The sequence below is a fragment of the Brassica napus genome, chromosome A5, assembly GCF_020379485.1.
Source record: "Brassica napus cultivar Da-Ae chromosome A5, Da-Ae, whole genome shotgun sequence".
NCBI classification, from domain to species: Eukaryota; Viridiplantae; Streptophyta; class Magnoliopsida; order Brassicales; family Brassicaceae; genus Brassica; species Brassica napus.
The window spans coordinates 28,327,433-28,353,659 of NC_063438.1; the positions used below are offsets into that span (position 1 = coordinate 28,327,433).

The following is a 26,227-nucleotide window of genomic DNA, read 5'->3' on the forward strand; positions in this document are numbered from 1 at the left end:
CTTTGTTTGTCACCGTTTTTCTGAAAATAGCGATTTTAATGTGGTTAGTCAACTATTTAAGGGAGTATTATGAAGTTTACTAAATTAATTGACAAAAAATTTAAAGATGCCATGTACCATGAAAGAGAGTTTAATATACATGAATACAATATAGAAAGTGTTTATAAATTTAAAACAACAGTAAATCATAGGCTTCAGTGTATAAGCATTTACCGAAAAATTAATTTTCGTAGGGGTTAACCCATAGATTTTGAGAAAAATTCAAAATTGAAAATTCTATTTAATGCATAGTTGCATCCCTCACTAACATATGATGAAGGTCAAAGAGGTTTGAACCTTTGTTGTCTCCGTTTTTCTAGAAATAGCGATTTTATAGTGGTTAGTCAACCAATTTAGGAGTATTATGAAGTTTTACTATTAATTGACAAAAAATTTAAACGATGCCCATGTACCATGAAAGAGAGTTAATATACATTAATACAAATGCAGAAAGTGTTTAGAATTTTAAAAAACACTAAAGATCATAGGCTTCAGTATATAGAGATTTACCGAAAAATTCAATATTTTCGTAGGGTTAACCCATAGATTTTGAGAAAATTTCAAAAAATGAAATTCTATTTTAATGCATAGTTGCATCCTTCACTAACATATGATGAAGGTCAAAGAGGTTTGGAACCTTTGTTGTCTCCGTTTTCTAGAAAATAGCGATTTTATAGTGGTTAGTCAACCAATTTAGGGAGTATTATGAAGTTTTACTAAATTAATTGACAAAAATTAAACGATCCCATGTACCATGAAAGAGAGTTTAATATACATTAATACAAATATAGAAGTGTTTAGAAAATTTAAAACAACAGTAAAGATCATAGCTTCAGTATATAGAGCATTTACCGAAAAATTAAATATTTCGTAGGGTTAACCATAGATTTTGAGAAAATTCAAAAAAATGAAAATTCTATTTTAATGCATAGTTGCATCCTTCACTAACATATGATGAAGGTCAAAGAGGTTTGGAACCTTTGTTGTCCCGTTTTTCTAGAAATAGCGATTTTATAGTGGTTAGTCAACCAATTTAGGGAGTATTATGAAGTTTTACTAATTAATTGACAAAAATTTAAACGATGCCCATGTACCATGAAAGAGAGTTTATATACATTAATACAAATATAGAAAATGTTTAGAAATTTTAAAACAACAGTAAAGATCATAGGCTTCAGTATATAAGCATTTACCGAAAATTAAATATTTCGTAGGGGTTAACCATAGATTTTGAGAAAAATTTAAAAAATTGAAAATTCTATTTTAATGCATAGTTGCATCCTTCACGAACATATGATGAAGGTCAAAGAGGTTTGGAACCTTTGTTGTCTCCGTTTTTCTAGAAAATAGCGATTTTATAGTGGTTAGTCAACCAATTTAGGGAGTATTATGAAGTTTTACTAAATTAATTGACAAAAAATTTAAACGATGCCCATGTACCATGAAAGAGAGTTTAATATACATGAATACAAATATAGAAATGTTTAGAAATATAAAACAACAGTAAAGATCATAGGCTTCAGTGTATAGAGCATTTACCGAAAAATTAAATATTTCGTAGGGGTTAACCCATAGATTTTGAGAAAAATTCAAAAAAATGAAAATTCTATTTTAATGCATAGTTGCATCCCTCACTAACATATGATGAAGGTCAAAGAGGTTTGGAACCTTTGTTGTCACCGTTTTTCTAGAAAATAGCGATTTTATAGTGGTTAGTCAACCAATTTAGGGAGTATTATGAAGTTTTACTAAATTAATTGACAAAAAATTTAAACGACGCACATGTACCATGAATAGAGTTTAATATACATTAATACAAATGCAAAATATGTTTAGAAATTTTAAAACAACACTAAAGATCATATGCTTCAGTATATAAAGAATTTACCTAAAAATTCAATATTTTCGTAGGGTTAACCCATAGATTTTGAGAAAAATTTAAAAAATGAAAATTCTATTTTAATGCATAGTTGCATCCTTCACGAACATATGATGAAGGTCAAAGAGGTTTGGAACCTTTGTTGTCTCCGTTTTTCTAGATAATAGCGATTTTATAGTGGTTAGTCAACCAATTTAGAGTATTATGAATTTTACTAAATTAATTGACAAAAAATTTAAACGATGCCCATGTACCATGAAAGAGAGTTTAATATACATGAATACAAATATAGAAGTGTTTATAAATATTAAAACAACACTAAAGATCATAGGCTTCAGTATATAGAGCATTTACCGAAAAATTAAATTTTCGTAGGGGTTAACCCATAGATTTTGAGAAAATTCAAAAAAATGAAAATTATTTTAATGCATAGTTGCATCCTTCACTAACATATGATGAAGGTCAAAGAGGTTTGGAACCTTTGTTGTCTCCGTTTTTCTAGAAAATAGCGATTTTATAGTGGTTAGTCAACCAATTTAGGGAGTATTATGAAGTTTTACTAAATAATTGACAAAAAATTTAAACGATGCCCATGTACCATGAAAGAGAGTTTATATACATTAATACAAATATAAAAGTGTTTAGAAATATTAAAAAACACTAAAGATCATAGGCTTCAGTATATAGCATTTACCGAAAAATTAAATATTTCGTAGGGGTTAACCCATAGATTTTGAGAAAAATTCAAAAAATGAAAATCTATTTTAAATGCATAGTTGCATCCCTCACTAACATATGATGAAGGTCAAAGAGGTTTGGAACCTTTGTTGTCACCGTTTTTCTAGAAAATAGCGATTTTATAGTGGTTAGTCAACCAATTTAGGGAGTATTATGAAGTTTTACTAAATTAATTGACAAAAAATTTAAACGATGCCATGTACCATGAAAGAGAGTTTAATATACATGAATACAAATATAGAAAGTGTTTATAAATATTAAAACAACAGTAAAGATCATAGGCTTCAGTGTATAGAGCATTTACCGAAAAATTAAATATTTCGTAGGGTTAACCCATAAATTTTGAGAAAAATTCAAAAAAATGAAAATTCTATTTTAATGCATAGTTGCATCCCTCACTAACATATGATGAAGGAAAAGGTTGGGTTGGTTTTGTTGTTCACCGTTTAAAATAATAAATCTTAGATAATAGTTAGTCAACCAATTTAGAGTATTATGAAGTTTTAATAAAATTAAAAAAATAATAAAAAAAATAAATTTAATGAATACAGAAATAGAAAAAATAGATATACAATATATAAAAAAAAAAATATAAAAATATAAAAATATTAAATAAAAACACTTAAAGATATAGGCTTCATATATAGAGCAATTAATAAATAAAATAAATATAAAAAATTAACCATAAATAAATTGAGAAAAATAAAAAAAAAAAATAAAATTTAATGATAATATGCAATCCCTTCACTAACATATGAATGAAGGTCAAAGAGGTTTGGGACCTTTGTTGTCACCGTTTTTCTAGAAAATAGAATTTTATAGTGGTTAGTCAACCAATTTAGAGAGTATTATGAAGTTTTACTAAATTAATTGACAAAAATTTAAACGACGCACATAACCATGAAATAGAGTTTAATATACATTAATACAAATGCAAAATATGTTTAGATTTTAAAACAACACTAAAGATCATAGGCTTCAGTATATAAGAATTTACCGAAAAATTCAATATTTTAGTAGGGTTAGCCCGTAGATTTTGAGAAAAATTTTAAAAATTGAAAATTCTATTTTAATGCATAGTTGCATCTTTCACGAACATATGATGAAGGTCAAAGAGGTTTGGAACCTTTGTTGTCTCCGTTTTTCTAGATAATAGCGATTTTATAGTGGTTAGTCAACCAATTTAGGGAGTATTATGAAATTTTACTAAATTAATTGACAAAAATTTAAACGATGCCCATGTACCATGAAAGAGAGTTTAATATACATGAATACAAATATAAAAGTGTTTAGAAATATTAAAACAACAGTAAAGATCATAGGCTTCAGTGTATAGAGCATTTACCGAAAAATTAAATATTTCGTAGGGTTAGCCATAGATTTTGAGAAAAATTCAAAAAATGAAAATTTTATTTTAATGCATAGTTGCATCCCTCACTAACATATGATGAAGGTCAAAGAGGTTTGGAACCTTTGTTGTCTCCGTTTTTCTAGAAAATAGCGATTTATAGTGGTTAGTCAACCAATTTAGGGAGTATTATGAAGTTTTACTAAATTAATTGACAAAAAATTTAAACGACGCACATGTACCATGAATAGAGTTTAATATACATTAATACAAATGCAAATATGTTTAGAATTTTAAAACAACACTAAAGATCATAGCTTCAGTATAGAACGAATTAACGGAAAATTCATTATTTCGTAGGGTTAACCCATAGATTTTGAGAAAATTTTTAAAATTGAAAATTCTATTTTAATGCATAGTTGCATCTTTCACGAACATATGATGAAGGTCAAAGAGGTTTGGAACCTTTGTTGTCTCCGTTTTTCTAGATAATAGCGATTTTATAGTGGTTAGTCAACTAATTTAGGGAGTATTATGAAGTTTTACTAAATTAATTGACAAAAAATTTAAACGATGCCCATGTACCATGAAAGAGAGTTTAATATACATGAATACAAATATAGAAAGTGTTTATAAATATTAAAACAACAGTAAAGATCATAGGCTTCAGTGTATAGAGCATTTACCGAAAAATTAAATATTTCCTAGGGGTTAACCCATAGATTTTGAGAAAAATTACAAAAAATTGAAAATTCTATTTTAATGCATAGTTGCATCCCTCACTAACATATGATGAAGGTCAAAGAGGTTTGGAACCTTTGTTGTCACCGTTTTTCTAGAAAATAGCGATTTTATAGTGGTTAGTCAACCAATTTAGGGAGTATTATGAAGTTTTACTAAATTAATTGACAAAAAATTTAAACGACGCACATGTACCATGAATAGAGTTTAATATACATTAATACAAATGCAAAATATGTTTAGAAATTTTAAAACAACACTAAAGATCATATGCTTCAGTATATAACGAATTTACCTGAAAATTCATTATTTTCGTAGGTTAACCCATAGATTTTGAGAAAATTTTTAAAAATTGAAAATTCTATTTTAATGCATAGTTTCATCTTTCACGAACATATGATGAAGGTCAAAGAGGTTTGGAACCTTTGTTGTCTCCGTTTTTCTAGATAATAGCGATTTTACAGTGGTTAGTCAACTAATTTAGGGAGTATTATTAAATTTTACTAAATTAATTGACAAAAAATTAAACGATGCCCATGTACCATGAAAGAGAGTTTAATATACATGAATACAATAGAAAGTGTTTATAAATATTAAAAAACACAGTAAAGATCATAGGCTTCAGTGTATAGAGCATTTACCGATAACCCATAGATTTTGAGAAAAATTCAAAAAAATGAAAATTCTATTTTAATGCATAGTTGCATCCCTCACTAACATATGATGAAGGTCAAAGAGGTTTGGGACCTTTGTTGTCACCGTTTTTCTAGAAAATAGCGATTTTATAGTGGTTAGTCAACCAATTTAGGGAGTATTATGAAGTTTTACTAAATTAATTGACAAAAAAATTAAACGACGCACATGTACCATGAATAGAGTTTAATATACATTAATACAAATGCAAAATATGTTTAGAAATTTTAAAACAACACTAAAGATCATATGCTTCAGTATATAAAGAATTTACCTGAAAATTTAATATTTTCGTAGGTTAACCCATAGATTTTGAGAAAATTTAAAAATTGAAAATTCTATTTTAATGCATAGTTGCATCCTTCACGAACATATGATGAAGGTCAAAGAGGTTTGGAACCTTTGTTGTCACCGTTTTTCTAGATAATAGCGATTTTACAGTGGTTAGTCAACTAATTTAGGAGAGTATTATAAGTTTTACTAAATTAATTGACAAAAATTTAAACGATGCCCATGTACCATGAAAGAGAGTTTAATATACATGAATACAAATATAGAAAGTGTTTATAAATATTAAAACAACAGTAAAGATCATAGGCTTCAGTGTATAGAGCATTTACCGAAAATTAAATATTTCGTAGGGGTTAACCCATATATTTTGAGAAAAATTCAAAAAATGAAAATTCTATTTTAATGCATAGTTGCATCCCTCACTAACATATGATGAAGGTCAAAGAGGTTTGGGACCTTTGTTGTCACCGTTTTTCTAGAAAATAGCAATTTTATAGTGGTTAGTCAACCAATTTAGAGAGTATTATGAAGTTTTACTAAATTATTGACAAAAAATTTAAACGACGCACATGAACCATGAAATAGAGTTTAATATACATTAATACAAATGCAAAATATGTTTAGAAATTTTAAAACAACACTAAAGATCATATGCTTCAGTATATAACGAATTTACCGGAAAATTCATTATTTTATTAAGGTTAACCCATAGATTTTGAGAAAATTTTAAAAATTGAAAATTCTATTTTAATGCATAGGTGCATCTTTCACGAACATATGATGAAGGTCAAAGAGGTTTGGAACCTTTGTTGTCTCCGTTTTTCTAGATAATAGCGATTTTACAGTGGTTAGTCAACTAATTTAGGGAGTATTATTAAATTTTACTAAATTAATTGACAAAAAATTTAAACGATGCCCATGTACCATGAAAGAGAGTTTAATATACATGAATACAAATATAGAAAGTGTTTATAAATATTAAAACAACAGTAAAGATCATAGGCTTCAGTGTATAGAGCATTTACCGAAAAATTAAATATTTCGTAGGGGTTAGCCCATAGATTTTGAGAAAAATTCAAAAAAATGAAAATTTTATTTTAATGCATAGTTGCATCCCTCACTAACATATGATGAAGGTCAAAGAGGTTTGGAACCTTTGTTGTCACCGTTTTTCTAGAAAATAGCGATTTTATAGTGGTTAGTCAACTAATTTAGGGAGTATTATGAAGTTTTACTAAATTAATTGACAAAAAATTTAAACGATGCCCATGTACCATGAAAGAGAGTTTCATATACATGAATACAAATATAGAAAGTGTTTATAAATATTAAAACAACAGTAAAGATCATAGGCTTCAGTGTATAGAGCATTTACCGAAAAATTAAATATTTCCTAGGGGTTAACCCATAGATTTTAAGAAAAATTCAAAAAATTGAAAATTCTATTTTAATGCATAGTTGCATCCCTCACTAACATATGATGAAGGTCAAAGAGGTTTGGAACCTTTGTTGTCACCGTTTTTCTAGAAAATATGGATTTTATAGTGGTTAGTCAACCAATTTAGGGAGTATTATGAAGTTTTACTAAATTAATTGACAAAAAATTTAAACGACGCACATGTACCATGAATAGAGTTTAATATACATTAATACAAATGCAAAATATGTTTAGAAATTTTAAAACAACACTAAAGATCATATGCTTCAGTATATAACGAATTTACCGGAAAATTCATTATTTTCGTAAGGTTAACCCATAGATTTTGAGAAAATTTTTAAAAATTGAAAATTCTATTTTAATGCATAGTTTCATCTTTCACGAACATATGATGAAGGTCAAAGAGCTTTGAAACCTTTGTTGTCTCCGTTTTTCTAGATAATAGCGATTTTACAGTGGTTAGTCAACTAATTTAGGGAGTATTATTAAGTTTTACTAAATTAATTGACAAAAAATTTAAACGATGCCCATGTACCATGAAAGAGAGTTTAATATACATGAATACAAATATAGAAAGTGTTTATAAATATTAAAACAACAGTAAAGATCATAGGCTTCAGTGTATAGAGCATTTACCGAAAAATTAAATATTTCGTAGGGGTTAAAGAGGTTTGGAACCTTTTTTTGTTACCGTTTTTCTAGAAAATAGCAATTTTATAGTGGTTAGTCAACCAATTTAGGGAGTATTATGAAGTTTTACTAAATTAATTGACAAAAAATTTAAACGACGCACATGTACCATGAAATAGAGTTTAATATACATTAATACAAATGCAAAATGTGTTTACAAATTTTAAAACAACACTAAAGATCATATTCTTCAGTATATAACGAATTTACCGGAAAATTCAATATGTCTTTTGTCGTTCACATGGATCAACATCTCCCAGTGTGGTTTACAGGGTCAATATGAGTCTGTAATGCTGTTGACAAAAAAAACTAATTTTATGTTTATATGGATGATTTAGAGATTTTGATAGTTTTAATAGTTTTTATCAGTTTAATAACTCTGAGATCTAATCTGGCTACGTAACCGATTAGTGATCGAACCAATTATTACACCAAACCCGACTATGTAACTGGTTCATGTTCGAACCCGGTTCAACCACCAAGTCGGTCCGGTTTTAAAAACACTGCGTAGCACACGAAACCCTTCCTTCAGTTAGGATCTCGTAGTTTCACACTATGCAGCCAAGATTCACCAAGCAACACAGTTTCAAGAGTTTCTTCACTAGGATCTGATTTTTGTTTGTCCACATTTTATTCTTCTATTTTGAAAAAAATATTTTAAGAAATATTTTTAGGTCTTAGGGTTTACTATTTACAGTTATTTCACTACATAAAAATACAATGAACAATCTATTTTTCTCGATTGTATTATCATTGTTGCTCATCGATGAATTAGAGAGAGCGAGAGACTGGACCATGACTATATATTTTTTGCTGGAGAGCTTTACCCACCTTAAATTCAAGAAACTGGATAGAAATCATTACACAATAACATGATAGAACATAACTGGACCAGTTTTTTCATTAATATTAGAAAAGCACATTATTATTTCAGGATAGTATCAGATTATGGGCACACACAAAAACATCTTGTAATAAATTGATCGGGATAACATTCCTCATGGCACCCTTTCTCGCAGTGAACACCAAAATGGAATTTTTCCTCGCCATGCGGCAAAGATTCACCATGCAGAACAGTTTCAAGAGCTTCTTCGGTTAATAACCGTGTTGCCTCAATACTCATCACTGCAGAACCAAAACAGTACACTATCGTTGTTGTTATAAATAAAAATTTGGGTTTTAGAACTTTTATATTACATATGAAATACCAAACTTATTTACCGGATGCAACAACTAAGAAAATAACAAGAGCAAACTTCATTGATATCTTTTCCATTGTTTTAAATGTTGAGAAAATAATGGTTTCTGATCAGTGTTGTGGGAACCATTTTATAGAATGAAAATGATGTTGATTTAGTTAATTTTCTTATCAAAATATGGAAAGAAAATCTGCAAAATAATATATTATCTGAGTTTGTAGATATACATAAATACTAAATTGATTATTTATCACATATAATAAAAAACATAAGCCCAAATCTGGAAGAAAATTTTATCCTCTTGTGATTATCCCTACGCATGATTTGATAAGTGATTGTGACATGTGTCATTACCATATTCTTTTAACTAAAAAAAATAACATGTCACTAAAAAAAAGATAACATGTCTTTAAGAATTTATAACATGACATCACTTAATAATAATTTATATAATTTACTTATAAATGTTTATTTTTTTTTGAAAGATTTTTTTTAATAAGGTAATACGAATAATTTATACATCAAAACCATTAATGTAATTTTTTTTTACAAAAAATATTTTTGCAAAGATTTTTGAAATATATATAGTAATAACTAATTTCTTATTTATGTTTCTAAAAATTTTGTATATATATATATATATATATATATATAATCAAAATTATTTATTGAGTGTACCCTACAAATGTAAAACTGAAACAATACTAGTACAATAATTTTTAGTTGATATTAATTTGATTGGAATTTTATTTAAATTTATTGGTTCATTAAATAAATTAACATGTTTATTTTTAGCCAATTTAACATATTTTAACTACAATAAAAATCCAAAATTTATTAATATGCATATATATATATATATATATATATTTAAATATATAACTAGAAATCTAGGGGATAATATACATATTTAAATAAATAGTCATCCCAAAAAATCTTGACAGCCACCACTCGAAGTTTCAACTAAATAGAGGGATCAATTTCCTCATTCTCAAAGAAGCCTGCCATCTAAAACGGTGAACCTGCAGCTACCGAAGATTTTGAGCATAATCAAGCTATATCACACTTTGAGCAATGAGGAAAGCCCCTGTTTTAGTTACTCTATTCCTCTTTCACCAATTTTCACCACTCCAATTTTCTTAATCTTTCCATAAGCTCCAACTGCTGGCATCTAAACTTTGGCCACGCCTTGGATACCAATAGCTGCATCATCAGTAAGTAGTTCGCAAATCTTGACCAAAAATTTAAGCTGTCCAGGCTCACAGAACCGACTGTTTACGGAAACCAAGGCAGTCTGATGTGATAGCTTAAATTAGTTTTGATGTTTACGTATTGCATAGAAACACTCAAACACCTTATAACCAGTTAACTTCATTGCAATATTTTTATGCTTAAAATATATACAGATTCGTTGGTCCGAAGACATTGCTTAGCTGCCTTTTCGACTTTGTTCCGCTCTTACTACAGGTTTGTTTCATTGTCATCTTAGGGTTTGATGTTTAATTTAAAATTTCGCACTATGATATAAATTATCTTTGTAATTTCTGTCACAGATTAGAAACTGACATAATAATTCAACACTTTACCAAAAATATATATACAGATTCAATCTTGCATAAGTCATTTAGTTTGGGTCCAGAATCGCAGTTATACCATATTTGCATGATTTATAGTATCCATCCAAAATCTCTCAAACCAAATTCATTTACCATATAGTTGTAATGTGGAAAAGGACCGACATGGAACTTATCATCAAAGACACATTTAGCAAATTGCTCATGAAAAAGAGTTAAAAGGTGTAAACATTCAGCTAAAACCCACACTGGCTTAGAAATGTTATGAACCACTAAGAAAACATGAACCATCATCACAAGAAACCAAGAATAAAAAGAAAAAGTAAATCCAGGAAGAATACAAGGACTGTGCTAAGAGAATATTAGCTCTACATTAGAGTGTTTCTTCCTGTAAAAAGATCAACAGTTTTTCATGTTCTTTTAGAAAGATTTGTTCAAGAGGATATAAACTTGTGTGTAAATCCCAGTTGTGTGTAACGAACGATGGAATCAAACACAACCCAAAAATGTTTTTCAGACTTGTTCATGTGATGTGCACTAAACTCTTCTGGCTTTTTCTACAGAGAACTAACAACCCTTTTGTAGAAATGTAACTAAACATAGTGGTCGAGGATTAAAGAAATAAAAATAACCGAAGCTGCTCAAATTGATAGAAACTTCTTGTCTGACAACTTGAAACCTGACTCCATCTGACCATATTTTTTTCTGGAGAGCTATGGATATTTTACAAGCTGTTTTTTTTTACCACACAGATCCATTGACCATCTTAAATTCATAAAAAAAACTGGACATAAATCATTACACAATAACATAACTGGCCAAGTCGTTTATTGATATAATTATAAGAAAGAAACCGATATTCTTATATGTGATTATCGACTAAAAAAGATCAGATTAATGTTTGCACACACAAGAACATCTTGCAATAAAAGGATCGGGAAAACATTCTACATGACACCCTTTTTGGCAGTGGATTTTTTCCTCACCATGCGGCAAAGATTCACTCTGCAACATAGTTTCAAGAGTTTCTTCGGGTAATAACCTTGTTGCCTCAATACTCATCACTAAAAAACCAAACCAGTATTTCTGTTGTTATATATAAAAGCTTGTGTGTTTGAAATTTTATGTTACATATGAAGTACAAAACTTACCGGATGTAACAACTAAGAAGATAACAACGGCAAACTTCATTGATATGATCTTCTCCATTGTTTTAGATGTTGAGAAAAATACTGGTATCTGATCAATGTAGTGAGAGCCATTTTATAGGATGAAAATGGTATTTGATTTATTCAACTTTCTTATCAAATTATGGAAATTTCATAAATATACATAAAGACTAAATTGATTTCTTTTGTAAAGTTAATTAAAAACTCCATAAGACCAAATTATGGCTTTAATTACATTAGGACCAAAAAACCCTACATACAGTAAAACCTCTATAAATCAATAATATTTGGATTTTGCTAATTTATTAATTTATTAAAATATTTTTAGATTTATATAATATACAATTTGGTTTTGTGTAAAAATAAGATAATATTTTATTTTATGGTATATATATTGATTAATTTTATAGATATAAATTTTATGGTGTTCAAAATCAATCATTTAGTTTATAGAAAATATATACCATAAATGCTATTGCATTTTAAAATTATAATGATCTAACATCAATATATTTAGAATTTTTTTAAAAAAAAGTTAAAGGTAGATTTTAATGTCAATAAAAAGAACTATACAATATATATGGTTTATGTTATATAAATTATATACATACTAATAATTAATTTATATTTATATTACAAAGATAGCCAGTTGAGAGGTTTAACTTCACTGCGATATTTTTATGCTGTAAAATATATAAAGATTCATTTTTTCACAACAAATATATACAGATTCATTGGTCCAAACTTGTCTCGTTGCTTAGCTGCCTTTCCGACTTTCTTCTGCTATTACTACAGGTTTGTTTCATTTTCATCTTGGGCTATGATGTTTAGTTTAAATTTTCACACTACTTCAATATAAGTTATCTTTGTAATTTCACAAATTAAAAATTGGCATAATAATTTAAGAGTTTACCAAAATAAAAATAGATTCAACCTTGCAGATGTCATAGTTTTTTTTGGTAAAACAGATGTCATAGTTTGGGTCAAGAATCGCAGTTATACCATATTTTCATGATTTAGTATCCATCTACAGTCTCTCAAACTAAACTATAGTTGTAATGTAGGTAAGGACCGACATGGAACTTATCATCAGAGACACATTTAGCAAATTCTCATGAAAAAGAGTTTAAAAGCTGTAAACATTCAGCTAAAACCCACACTGGCTTAGAAGTGTATGAACCACTAAGGCACTAAGAAAACATGAACCATCATCATCACAGGAAACCAAGAATAAAAAGAAAAAGTAAAATCCAGTAAGATATACAAAAACTGTGTTAGGAGTATATCAGCTCTACATTAGAGTGTTTCTTTTTTTTTTGGTAAAAACATTAGTGTTTCCTACTGTACGAAGATTAACAGTTTTTCATTGTTCTTCCAGAAAAATTTGTTCAAGAGGATATAAACTTCTGTGTAAATCCCAGTTGTGTGTAACGAACGATGGAATCAAACACAACCCAACAATGTTTTTCAGACTTGTTCATGTGATGTGCACTAAACTCTTCTTGACTTTTTTACAGGGAACTAAAAATCTTTTATATATAGAAATGCAACTAAACATTGTGGTCGAGGATTAAAGAAATAAAAATAACCGAAGCTGCAACAAGAGCCTTGATAAAGTAATATTCGAACCCTTAAGAAGAAGACAAGAAGCTGCCCAAATTGATAGAAACTTCTTGTCTGACAATTTGAAACCTGACCCCATCTGACCATATTCTTTTTTTTCCGGAGAGCTTTGGATATTGTAAGCTGTTTTTTTACCACATAGATCCATTGCTCATCTTAAATTCATAAAAAAAATCAGGACAGAAATCATTACACAATCACATAACTGGCCAAGTCGTTTATTGATATAATTATAAGAGAAAAATATATATTTTTATTTATACAGATCGATTAAAAGGGATCAGATTAATGGTTACACACACAACCACATCTTACAACAAAAGGATCGGGATTACATTCCACATGACACCCTTTTGGACAGTGACGACCAAAATGGAACTTTTCTTCACCATGCGGCAAAGATTCACCCTGCAACATAGTTTGAAGAGCTTCTTCGGATAATAACCTTGTTGCCTCAATACTCATCACTACAAAACCAACCAGTATTATTGTTATTATAAATAAAAACTTGTGTGTTTTAAATTTTATGTTTCATATGAAATACGAAATTTACCGGATGTAACCACTAAGAAGATAACAAAGGCAAACTTCATTGATATGATCTTCTCCATTGTTTTAAATGTTGAGAAAAATACTGGTATCTGATCAATGTTGTGGGAGCCTTTTATAGGATAAAAACGGTATTGATTTAGTCAACTTTCTTATCAAATTATGGAAAGAAATCATCAAGATATGTATTATTTAAATTTCATAAGTATACATAAAGACTAAATTAATTTCTTTACCAAATTTAATTAAAAAAAAAAGCATAAGACCAAATCAGTTTAAAATTGTAAACTTTAATACACTATGACTAAAATGTTGGTGAGCATAACTGCTTTAATTAGATTAGGACCAGAAACCCTACATACAGTAAAAATTATATAAAATAATATTCAAATTTTGATATTTTATTAATTTATAGAGTTATTAATAATTTGTTTAAAATATTTTTTTTATATTTATGTAATTTAAAATATATTTTATGTAAAAAATAAGAAAAATAATTTATTTAATGGTATATGTATTATTTAAATTTTTTATACTTTTTTGTTGTTCATATTCGATCAATTTGTGTATAAAAAATATATACCATAAATGTAAATACATTGAAAATTGAAATGATATAATAACATCAATATATTTTAAAAAATTAATAAAAGTTAATTAAAGATAAATTTGACAGTGAATAAAAACAAGGAAACAAACTATACAATATTTGTGGTTCATATTTGTATAAACTACATACAAACTAATTATTAATTTATATTGATATTGAGACCATATATTTACATAAAAAAATTTCAAAAAAATATTATGTTGTCGAATTTTTTCAAAGTTTACACTGGTCCAAAGTGAATTTTTTTTTTCGAGTATTAATTATGGAGTTTCTACTGTACAAACAAAACTTTTGCATTTGACTGCTCGATTTGCTTTAAAGATTGTCCCTTTCTTTCCACCCATGTTAGAGAATACATGCATGGCTGTGAGGTTTCTATTTTATCCTTTTTGGTTGTTGGCTTGACGAAGGAGTTGAAGTTTCTTATACTCTTATTTGACATGAATGATATGTTTTGATTCAACACAGTATAATAGGTTTATCATATACTCTTATTTGTTCGATTAAAGAATATCAGTTGCATATACAAGATGTTAGAAGTGGATAAAAAACCTCTCTCTTACTTTTCTCTCTCTAAAACTCTCTCCACAAGAAAACCAGATCCCGTTTTTTGTCCGGTGGCCGGTGGCCCTCTCACCGCCGGTCACCCCCCTTGTTTCTTCTTGCGCAGGTTCCCGCCTCACACGCTCCACTCTCTTCTCCAAGTAGATCCGATATGCGTTTTGCTCTATATCTCCACCGGTGTTGAGATCTGGCGGACCTAAAATTGAACACACGGGTGTCCGTGTTTCCTCTGGAGCAAAAGCGAGGTATCTTCTTTGGTCTAAGGTGGAGGGTTCCGGACAGGGTACGTTCTACGGCGGGTGAAGACAGATCTGTGTAGATCTGGTTCTCGGAGCCGACGGAGACAGTCTGGGAGCGTCGCTGCCTCCTCCTTGTTCCCGCTCGTCTTACTCTTCTCCGCTGTCGTTTGTTTACTTTCCGGTTAGTTCAGAGCTTCTCATCTCCTTCTGAGAAAGGCGGTCTCAGAGGCAGCCGCCGAGGACCTCTGTTTTAAATCTGAAGTCAGCAAACCTAGGCGTCACTCTTCTGCCGTTATGTCTCTTTCGCCGTCTTCCGGAGGCTCTGAGCTTTGAGGACATGCTCAGTTTCGATCTCCTTTGTACGGTGAGGTTCTTATCGTCAGTCGTATCGCTCTGTTTGTGTGGAGCTCCTGCTCCGGTTCTTCAAGCGCTCGCAGGAAGGTTGTGAGGAGTATGTCCTGCCTCTTTGTCGATTGGAAAGCATCTATCTCTCCGACGCTGTGGCCGGTGTAAGGAGTTTAAACCACCGCCTGCAGTCCACGAGTCTCGTTCTTCACCGCTTGCTTTTCCATTAGTCGGATTGGATCAACAGCCGCATCTTCTTCAATCTTCTGGTTTGTTCGGAGCGGACCCTTCACGGAATGATAGCCGGGGCCGGGACGCCTAACCGCCTCCGCCTGTCACGTCCTCTGATTCCTTTCGGGATCTCATCCGCTCCTGAGCTTTTCCTAGACCTCTAATCTTTTTTGCAGGTTTCCCGCTTTAAAGTGTCCTCTGGGTCTTCGAGTGCCAATTGCTGACATTTTGATCTCCATGTTTAGCCTTAGTCTTCATAGATTAAGCCTAACTATATATCTAAGGATCTTTTTTTATCTTTTTTGGGGGATCTTTAGGTAGCCTTTGCTAGTTCTAGCAGATTTAGATCCAAGCTTTTGTATCTCAATGCCATTTCTATGAAATGAATTCACATTTTGTCAAAAAAAAATATACAAGATGTTACGACATATGGTTTGGAAATACATAACACACGACGAGACCTTTCTTCTTTGGTTAGGACCTCGTAGCACACGAATACACGATAGCCTTTCTTGCAGTTAGGATCTCGTAGTTTCACACCATGCGGCAAAGATTCACCATGCGGCAAAGATTCACCATGCAACACAGTTTCAAGAGTTTCTTCACTACGATGTGATTGTTGTTTGTCCACATTTATTCTTCTATTTTGACAAAATATTTTAAAATAATTTAAAATATACTTTTAGAGCTTAGGGTTTGCTATTTACAGTTATATTCACTACATAACAAACACAATGAACAATCTATTTATGTCGGTAGTATTATCATTGTTGCTCATCGATGAATAAGTTAGAGAGAGAACCATGACCATGACTATTTCTTTTTTGTTGGAGACCTTTGCCCACTTTTTTTTTGTAACACAGCTTTGCCCACCTTAAGTTCAAGAAACTCGACAGAAATCATTCCACAATGACATGATAGAACATAACTGGCCCAGTTTTTCATTAATATTAGAAAAGCACATTATTCTTTGACGATTCGATTAAGAAGGATCAGATTAGTCGTGAAAACAAGTACATGTTACATAATCAGCAGGAGGAACGGTATAACATCCCACATGCCACCCTTTCTGGCAGTGCAAGAGAGATCCAAAATGATTTTTTTCCTCACCATGCGGCAAAGATTCACCAAGGAAAACAGTCTCAAGAGCTTCTTCGGTTAATAACCGTGTTGCCTCAATACTCACCACTACAAAACCAAAACAGTACTATTGTTGTTGTTATAAAATAAAAATTTGCGTCTTAAATTTTTTATCTTACATTTGAAATACGAAACTTACCGGATGCAGCAACTAAGAAAATAACAAGAGCAAACTTCATTGATATCTTTTCCATTGTTTTAGATGTTGAGAAAATAATGGTTTCTGATCAGTGTTGTGGGTGTGAAGATGAAGCAATAAATATCTAGAGTGTATGAAGATGAAGCAATAAGATATGGAAATGAAACAATAAGAAACAAGAGGGAATTAGGCGAGTTCAAATGAAGCATGAGCTGTGTTGCCTTGTGTTCCAAGTCTGTCCCCTAGGTGAAGTACAAGACAAAGATAAGGAAACTGAATCACAATAATCAGAAGGAGATGTCTTTTGCTGTGTGGGACAAACAAGAGAGAGAGCCGTTGGAGTGTGCAGATGGCACATGAAAGATCAGCTCACATGGGTTGGTTAAGGTTCCAAGTCAATGGAGATGTTTAGGACATGTCACTGTCCGGGATCAGCCTGCACAAGATCAGACTTGTCCTCTTCTCACCTTGTTTATTATTTGTCTAGTTTATTATATCTCATGTACTTGTAACCTCTTTATATATATGGAATGTTCCCATAAACAAATCAAGCAATGGAATAAGAGATTCCTTCTTCATATTCTCTCATTTGCAATACTCTCTCTCTCTTTCTTATTTTTACTCAAACTCCTTAATCTCTTTGATCTTATCACATAAACCATCTCATAAATCACTAATTCTCACATGGTATCAGAGCTATTAAGCTCTTGAAACCTATTTCTTCCGCAAACCTTTACTCTGATTATTCCTTACAAAAATATTTTCTATTTTCTCTCACCATTCTTGAACTGTTCTTGAGTTGTTCTTGATGGATTCTGGAGAAAATTCAAAAATGTTTGTGATTCCAGCTACCCTTAAGGGAGCTAACTACCTGTTGTGGGCAAGACTTGCTAAGACAGCTCTTGGTGGCAGAGGCTACTGGGATATTGTTGAAGAAGGCAAGAACACAAAGAAAACAACCCTAGGAGAAGATGGTAGAGAAGTGGTGGTGAGTGAAGCTGGCGACAAGAAGAAGAATCAAGAGGACCTCATGGTGCTGTCTATTCTTCAGTCCAGCCTTGATGCTCCACTCCAGGAAGCTTATGGCTACTGTGAAACCTCCAAAGACCTATGGGATACACTCAAGAAGGTCTATGGAAACCAGTCCAACATCAGTAGGGTGTTTGAGGTCAAGAAGGCTATCAATACTCTAAGTCAAGAGGACAATGACTTTGATAAACACTTTGGGAAGTTTAGATCCCTGTGGGCTGAGCTAGAGATGCTAAGGCCAGCAACCATTGATCCAGATGTGTTGAATGAAAGGAGAGAACAAGACAAGGTGTTTGCTCTTCTCTCTACTCTCAACCCTGGATACAATGACCTCATCAAGCATATCCTAAGAGACAAGGAACTCCCATCCCTTGAAGAAGTGTGTGCTCGGATTCAAAAAGAACAAGGATCAGTGGGGCTCTTTGGAGGCAAGCGAGACTTGGTACTTGCAAACCAAGCTGAAGGAGTTGCAAATAAAGGTACCTACAAGACTGAAGACAAGAAGGTGTGGACATGCGATCATTGCAAGAAGAGAGGCCATGGAAAGGACAAGTGCTGGATCCTCCATCCTCACCTCAAGCCACAGAAGTTCAGAGCCAACTACAATGATACAAGAGCCAACTTCTCTGGTGACATGGGAGAGCCATCTACTCCAGCAAGCATGCGCCCAGCTCCAGCAGGTGGTGAAGGCAAAGCAATGACGTCTAATGGCAACCTGACCTTGAGGAACAATCAAGATGAAGTCATCAGGCGCTCTGACATTGAGGCTCTCATCAAACTCCTCAAAGACAATGCTGGTAACACACTTGGTACCTCTTTACATGCCTCCACTTGTGGTATCTTGCTGAATGCTTTAACTGAACCTAAAATTACAAAACCATTGGTTATAGATTCAGGGGCAAGTCACCACATGATTAGTGATCTTAGCTTAATTAAAAATATTGTTCCTGCCCTAGGAAATGTTATGATAGCTAATGGAGAGAAAGTACCAATCAAAGGTGTAGGTGATCTTAGGCTATTTGATAAAGATTCTAAAGCTTTCTACATGCCTAGTTTTACCTCTAACTTGTTATCAGTTAAAAGAGCCACTAATGACTTGAATTGTAGTGTTACTTTCACTCCTAATGATGTCTACTTTCAGGATATTGAAACTAGTAGGTTGCTTGGCAAAGGTGTAACCAAGGGAGACTTGTACTTACTTGAAGACACTAAGCTCTCAGCCGATTTATCTTATGCTCTAAATTCCATTTCTACTTTACCTAAAGATGTATTATGGCATGCTAGATTAGGACATCCCCATTCTCGTGCTTTGAACATCATGCTTCCTAGTATTTTCTTTAAAAGTGATTGTGAGGCTTGTATCCTAGGCAAACATTGCAAGAGTGTGTTCCCTAGATCAAGTACTATTTATGAAAATTGCTTTGACTTAATCCACTCTGATGTATGGACAGCTCCATGCATATCTAGAGAACATCATAAGTATTTTGTGACCTTTATAGATGAAAAATCAAAGTATACATGGATCACATTATTACAATCTAAAGATAGGGTCTTAGAAGCTTTCATAAATTTTCAAAACCATGTATCTAACCACTTTAATGCCAAGATTAAGATTTTGAGATCAGACAATGGAGGAGAATACACAAGCAATGCTTTCAAACAACACTTAGCCAAACATGGGATGATCCACTAAACTAGCTGCCCATATACTCCACAACAAAATGGTGTAGCTGAGAGAAAGAATAGACATCTCATGGAGGTGGCAAGGAGTATGATGTTCCACACAAGTGTGCCCAAACGTTTTTGGGGAGATGCAGTCCTAACAGCATGCTATCTAATCAATAGGATTCCCACAAAAGTCCTTCAAGATCAATCTCCTTATGAGGTACTTAACAAAAACAAATCATCTATAGATCATATGCGTGTGTTTGGGTGTCTTTGTTTTGTTTTGATACCAGGAGAACAAAGAGATAAGTTGTCAGCTAAGAGCACAAAGGCAATCTTTATTGGATACTCTCCCCACCAGAAGGGCTATAAGTGTTATGTACCAGAGACCAGGAGGGTCTTAATCTCAAGAGATGTGAAATTTGTGGAATCTAGAGGCTACTATGATGGAAAAAGTTGGGAAGAGGTAGAGAACCTGTCCCACTCAGCCTCGGATAGAGCTAACAACCTAAGGAGAGTAATGGAAAGACTTGGAATCAGTATACACCAAGATCAAGGAGCCACTACACCTGAGGCCACTCAATCCACGCCATCTACTGAGGTTGATACTGATGTGATTGAGATTCCTCACCTTGATCATGAGGGGGACAATCAAGCTGAACACTATCAAGAGGATTCAGCAAGTCATGATCAAGCTGAGCATCATACACAAGAGGAGCAGGATCATCACGTGACTCAAGAGGAGCCAGTAGTGATTGCAAGCCAGCCTCAGCCTAATATTGATCAAGCTGCAACTGAGGAAAGTAGTTCACAGCCGGCTCCAAGAAGAAGTTCTAGGATAAGAAAGCCGGTTGATCTAAATTGGAAGAACAATAGGGTCTACTTCAATGCTCAAGCTGTGGCTCATCCCATACAAGGAGTGTGCTCTCTAGCTCATTATCCCCAAGAACATGTGGTGTTTATTGGAGAGTTGGATCAGGAATACATTCCAAGGTCTTATGAGGAAGCTATGGAGCATGAGGAATGGAAAGAATCAGTGGGCAGTGAGACTAATGCCATGATCATCAATGATACATGGTATGAAGCTGAACTACCTAAAGGCAAGAGAGCTGTAACAAGCCGCTGGATCTTCACCATCAAGTACAATGCTGATGGGACAGTAGAGAGGCGCAAGACAAGGCTAGTAGCAAGAGGCTTCACTCAAACATATGGAGAAGATTATCTAGATACCTTTGCACCAGTTGCTAAACTTCACACCATAAGGATAATCCTATCCTTGGCTGTCAACCTAGAGTGGGATCTATGGCAAATGGATGTGAAGAATGCTTTCCTACAAGGAGAACTAGAAGATGAGGTCTACATGAGGCCACCTCCTGGCCTAGAACAGCTAGTGAAACCTGGAAATGTTCTTAGACTCAAGAAGGCTATCTATGGATTGAAACAATCACCTAGAGCATGGTACCACAAGCTAAGCACCACACTCAATGGAAGGGGCTTTGTGAAATCTGAGGCAGATCATACTCTCTTTACACTCACCAGCAAGCAAGGGATTGTTGTGATCTTAGTATATGTTGATGATATCATCATCACCGGGAGTGACAAAGAAGGTATACTCTTAACTAAAGCTTTCCTTAAATCATCTTTTGATATCAAAGACTTGGGAGAGTTAAAGTACTTTCTAGGAATTGAGATGTGCCGATCCAAGGATGGGCTATTCTTATCCCAAAGAAAGTACACACTTGATCTTCTGAATGAGGCAGGTGATCTAGGAGGAAGAGCAGCCAAGACTCCACTAGAAGATGGGTATAAGGTGCTGCGTGAGGGGGAGATTGAAGACAAGCCCTATACTGATGTGCAACACTATAGGAGAATGGTGGGAAAGTTGATATACCTCACCATCACCAGGCCTGATGTATGCTTTGCAGTCAACCAAGTAAGCCAGCATATGCAAGCTCCCAAGATACACCATTGGAACATGGTTGAGAGAATCCTAAGATACCTAAGAGAGGCGCCAGGGCAAGGAGTATGGATGGGATGCAACAAAAGCACAGAGATAGTTGGGTATTGTGATGCTGATTGGGCAGGGGACAGAGTGGATAGGAGATCCACCACAGGCTATTGTACATTCATTGGAGGCAATCTTGTTACTTGGAAGAGCAAGAAACAGAAGATAGTGTCATGCTCAAGTGCTGAAGCTGAATATAGGGCAATGAGGAAGCTCACTAATGAGTTGATCTGGATCAGGAACCTACTTCAAGACTTGGGTATAGAGACATCAACTCCAATCACCATGCATTGTGATAATCAAGCTGCAATACACATAGCTTCCAACAGTGTGTTCCATGAGAGAACTAAACACATTGAGGTGGACTGTCATAAAGTTAGGCAAGCAGTGGAACAAAGGATCATCTTACCTTGCTACACAAGGAGTGAGGATCAACTAGCTGACATCTTCACTAAGGCTGCAAGCACCAAGGTTTGCGAGTTCATACATTCCAAGTTAGGACTCGTAGATCTTTCATCACACTGATCCTCTTAGCCATGAAGTGTTCTACTCTTTTTCCTTGGCTTGGTTTTTATCCCATGAGGTTTTTCCAAGCTAAAGGTTTTAATGAGGGAATGCTTCATGGTTTCCAAGCTAGACCAGTCCCTATGGTCAAGCTTGAGGGGGAGTGTGAAGATGAAGCAATAAATATCTAGAGTGTATGAAGATGAAGCAATAAGATATGGAAATGAAACAATAAGAAACAAGAGGGAATTAGGCGAGTTCAAATGAAGCATGAGCTGTGTTGCCTTGTGTTCCAAGTCTGTCCCCTAGGTGAAGTACAAGACAAAGATAAGGAAACTGAATCACAATAATCAGAAGGAGATGTCTTTTGCTGTGTGGGACAAACAAGAGAGAGAGCCGTTGGAGTGTGCAGATGGCACATGAAGGATCAGCTCACATGGGTTGGTTAAGGTTCCAAGTCAATGGAGATGTTTAGGACATGTCACTGTCCGGGACCAGCCTGCACAAGATCAGACTTGTCCTCTTCTCACCTTGTTTATTATTTGTCTAGTTTATTATATCTCATGTACTTGTAACCTCTTTATATATATGGGATGTTCCCATAAACAAATCAAGCAATGGAATAAGAGATTCCTTCTTCATATTCTCTCATTTGCAATACTCTCTCTCTCTTTCTTATTTTTACTCAAACTCCTTAATCTCTTTGATCTTATCACATAAACCATCTCATAAATCACTAATTCTCACAGTGGGAACCATTTTGTAGAATGAAAATGATGTTGATTTAGTTAATTTTCTTATCAAATATGGAAAGAAAATCTGCAAGATAATGTATTATCTGAGTTTGTAGATATACATAAATACTAAATTGATTATTGATCACATATAATAAAAAAAAAACATAAGCCCAAATCTGGAAGAAAATTTTGTCCTCTTGTGATTATCCCTACACATGATTTGATAAGTGATTTTGACATGTGTCATTACCACATTCTTTTAACTAAGAAAAATAACATGTCACTATAAAAAGATAACATGTCTTTAAGAATTTATATAACATGACATCACTTAATAATGATTTATATAATTTACTTCATAAATTTTTATTTTTTTGGAAAGATTTTTTTTAAATAAGGTAATACTAATAACTTGTACATCAAAACCATTAATGTAATTTTTTTTTTTACAAAAAATATTTTTGTCAAGATTTTTGAAATATATATAGTAATAACTAATTTCTTATTTATGTTTCTAAAAATTGGTATATATATATATATATATAATCAAAATTATTTATTGAGTGTACCCTACAAATACAAAACTGAAACAATACTAATAAAATAATTTTTAGTTGATATTAATTTGATTGGAATTTTATTTAAATTTATTGGTTCATTAAATAAATTAACATGTTTATTTTTACCAATTTAACATATTTTAACTACAATAAAAATCCAAAATTTATTAATATACATATATATATATATAACTACAAATCTAGGGGATAATATACATATTTAAATAAATAGTCATTATCCTATAAATAATTCTGAGAAAGAAGAATTTTAATTTATCAATTTTAAATAAAATAAAATAAAAAATAATTAAACCAAACAAAAAAAAAAAGACTACATATAATTAAAATTTTATTTTATGTTCTCCATATTGATAAAATTAAGATAAAAATAATAATGTTTAAATATAAATTGTTAAATTAAGATAATTAAAATATATTTAAATTATTGGCATGGTGCATGAAAACTCTTAGTTAACAGTTATATACAGGAAAATCCAGAAGATGTTTCCTGCCTCAAAAGAAGCAGAGAATCATGATCAAATAAATACCTAAACCACCACCACCTCGTGTGGATTTAACAAAGTAACACCCGGTCTATATAGACCAGACTAACTGAACCGGGAAAAGAAATTGGGCTTGGATGCGAGGTTTGTGATTTATCGGTTGTATGAAACCGAAAAGAAAAAGATCAAATGATATGATTGGAGGTATTGGTAATTGGTATGTAGCTTAAACCGAGAATCGTAAACAGAAAACTGAGCGGGGTTAGTAGTTACAGTGTGAGTGAGTGACACTTAAATACGAGTGTTGCTTCTTCTCCCTGCTTGCACGGTTTCGGTTTGTTTGTTTGCTTTCTCCTGGGAAAGTTCGATTCGATTCGAGAAATCTCCAGTTGTTCTCTAATACATTCGCGATCTGTTCAGATCGCGTTGCTGGCTTAGTGAGGTCATATACTCTTATTTGTTCGATTAAAAAAAATCAGTTGTATATACAACATATTACGACATATGGTTTGGAAATACATAGCAACCGATACTTTTTTTTGTACGACCTCGTAGCACATGACAATTGACACCCTTTCTTTCAGTTAGGATCTCGTAGTTTTTTTTTTGGAAAAAAAATTAGGATCTCGTAGTTTCACACCATGCAGCCACGATCCACCATGCAACACAGTTTCAAGAGTTTCTTCCACGTTTTATTATTCTGTTTTGAAAAAATATTAAAAAAAAATATTGGTTGTATAGAAACCGAAAAACAAATTGGGCTTGGATGCGAGGTTTGTGATTTATTGGTTGTATAGAACCGAAAAAAATATAAAACAAAATATCAATGATATGATTGGGGTATTGGTATGTAGCTTGAACCGAGAATCAAAAACCGAATTTGAGCCGGTTGGTAGTTACTTTCTCTCTAATATTCATATTCGTCAAGACTGGGATGTTCTGCCTCTGGAAGTTGTACAATAGTTAATTCGTTCATTGATCCAGTCAAAAGAAATACATCATTTTGATAGTGACAGTGGAAGGATGTTGTTTGATGCGGTGATACATGTATGTATATGCAACAGATGTGTTTGAAGATGGGGGTGGCTGAAGCGTCGAGGATGGAGGAGGACAACAGATGTGTTTGAAGATGGTGGAGGAGTTCCTGATGATGGTTGACAGATCCGGTAAAGGAGGCGGCTGGAGTAAGCAAAGAGAAAGACGGAGGCGCAAGCACGAGGAGTTAGGTATTTTTAGGTTTAATTTTTCTTTAGTTTATTTTTTTGTTTACATTTTGATTATTTTTATATTTAAACTAGTTTTAATTTATGAAATATAAAACTTACCGGATGTAACAACTAAGAAGATAACAAAGGTAAACTTCATTGATATGATCTTCTCCATTGTTTTAGATGTTGAGAAAAATACTGGTATATGATCAATGTTGTGGGAGACATTTTATAGGATGAAAATGGTATTGATTTAGTCAACTTTCTTATCAAATTATGGAAAGAAAATAATCAAGATATGTATTATTTAAATTTCATAAATAAATATACATAAAGACAAAATTGATTTTTTTAGCAAATTCAATTAAAAAATCCATAAGACCAAATTAGTTTAAAATTGTAAGCTTTAAATATACTATGACTAAAATGGTCGTGAGTATTATGGCTTTAAATAGAATGAAAATGGTATTGAATTAGTTAATTTTCTTATCAAATTATGGGAAAAAATCTACAAGATAATGTATTATCTGAATTTGTAGTTATACATAAATACTAAACTGATTATTTATCACATTTAATATAAAAAATAACATACTGTACAAGCCCAAATCTTGAAGAAAGATTTGTCCTCTTGTGATTATCAACAGTTATATACAGCAAATTCCAGAAGATTTTTTTCATGTTTCAACAGAAGAAGCGAATCATGATCAAATAAATACATAAACCGAGTTTATACCTAAACCACCACCTCGTGTGGATTTATCAAAATAACACCCG

General features: G+C 32.4%; 3 long non-coding RNA genes across 3 annotated transcripts; all 3 read right to left on the reverse strand.

Moving 5' to 3' along the window:
* Nucleotides 1-8,704: 8,704 nt before the first annotated feature.
* LOC111212666 lies at nucleotides 8,705-12,115 on the reverse strand. The gene is made up of 3 exons (XR_007339608.1): nucleotides 11,782-12,115; nucleotides 9,079-11,694; nucleotides 8,705-8,982 (listed from the first exon to the last, which is right to left on the reverse strand). It is a non-coding gene; the product is annotated as an uncharacterized LOC111212666 (long non-coding RNA).
* A 1,509-nt stretch (nucleotides 12,116-13,624) lies between these two features.
* LOC106418184 lies at nucleotides 13,625-15,072 on the reverse strand. The gene is made up of 2 exons (XR_001283628.3): nucleotides 13,976-15,072; nucleotides 13,625-13,889 (listed from the first exon to the last, which is right to left on the reverse strand). It is a non-coding gene; the product is annotated as an uncharacterized LOC106418184 (long non-coding RNA).
* A 1,803-nt stretch (nucleotides 15,073-16,875) lies between these two features.
* LOC111212665 lies at nucleotides 16,876-17,331 on the reverse strand. Its single transcript, XR_002663064.2, has 2 exons — nucleotides 17,240-17,331; nucleotides 16,876-17,148 (listed from the first exon to the last, which is right to left on the reverse strand). It is a non-coding gene; the product is annotated as an uncharacterized LOC111212665 (long non-coding RNA).
* Between the last annotated feature and the right edge of the window lie 8,896 nt (nucleotides 17,332-26,227).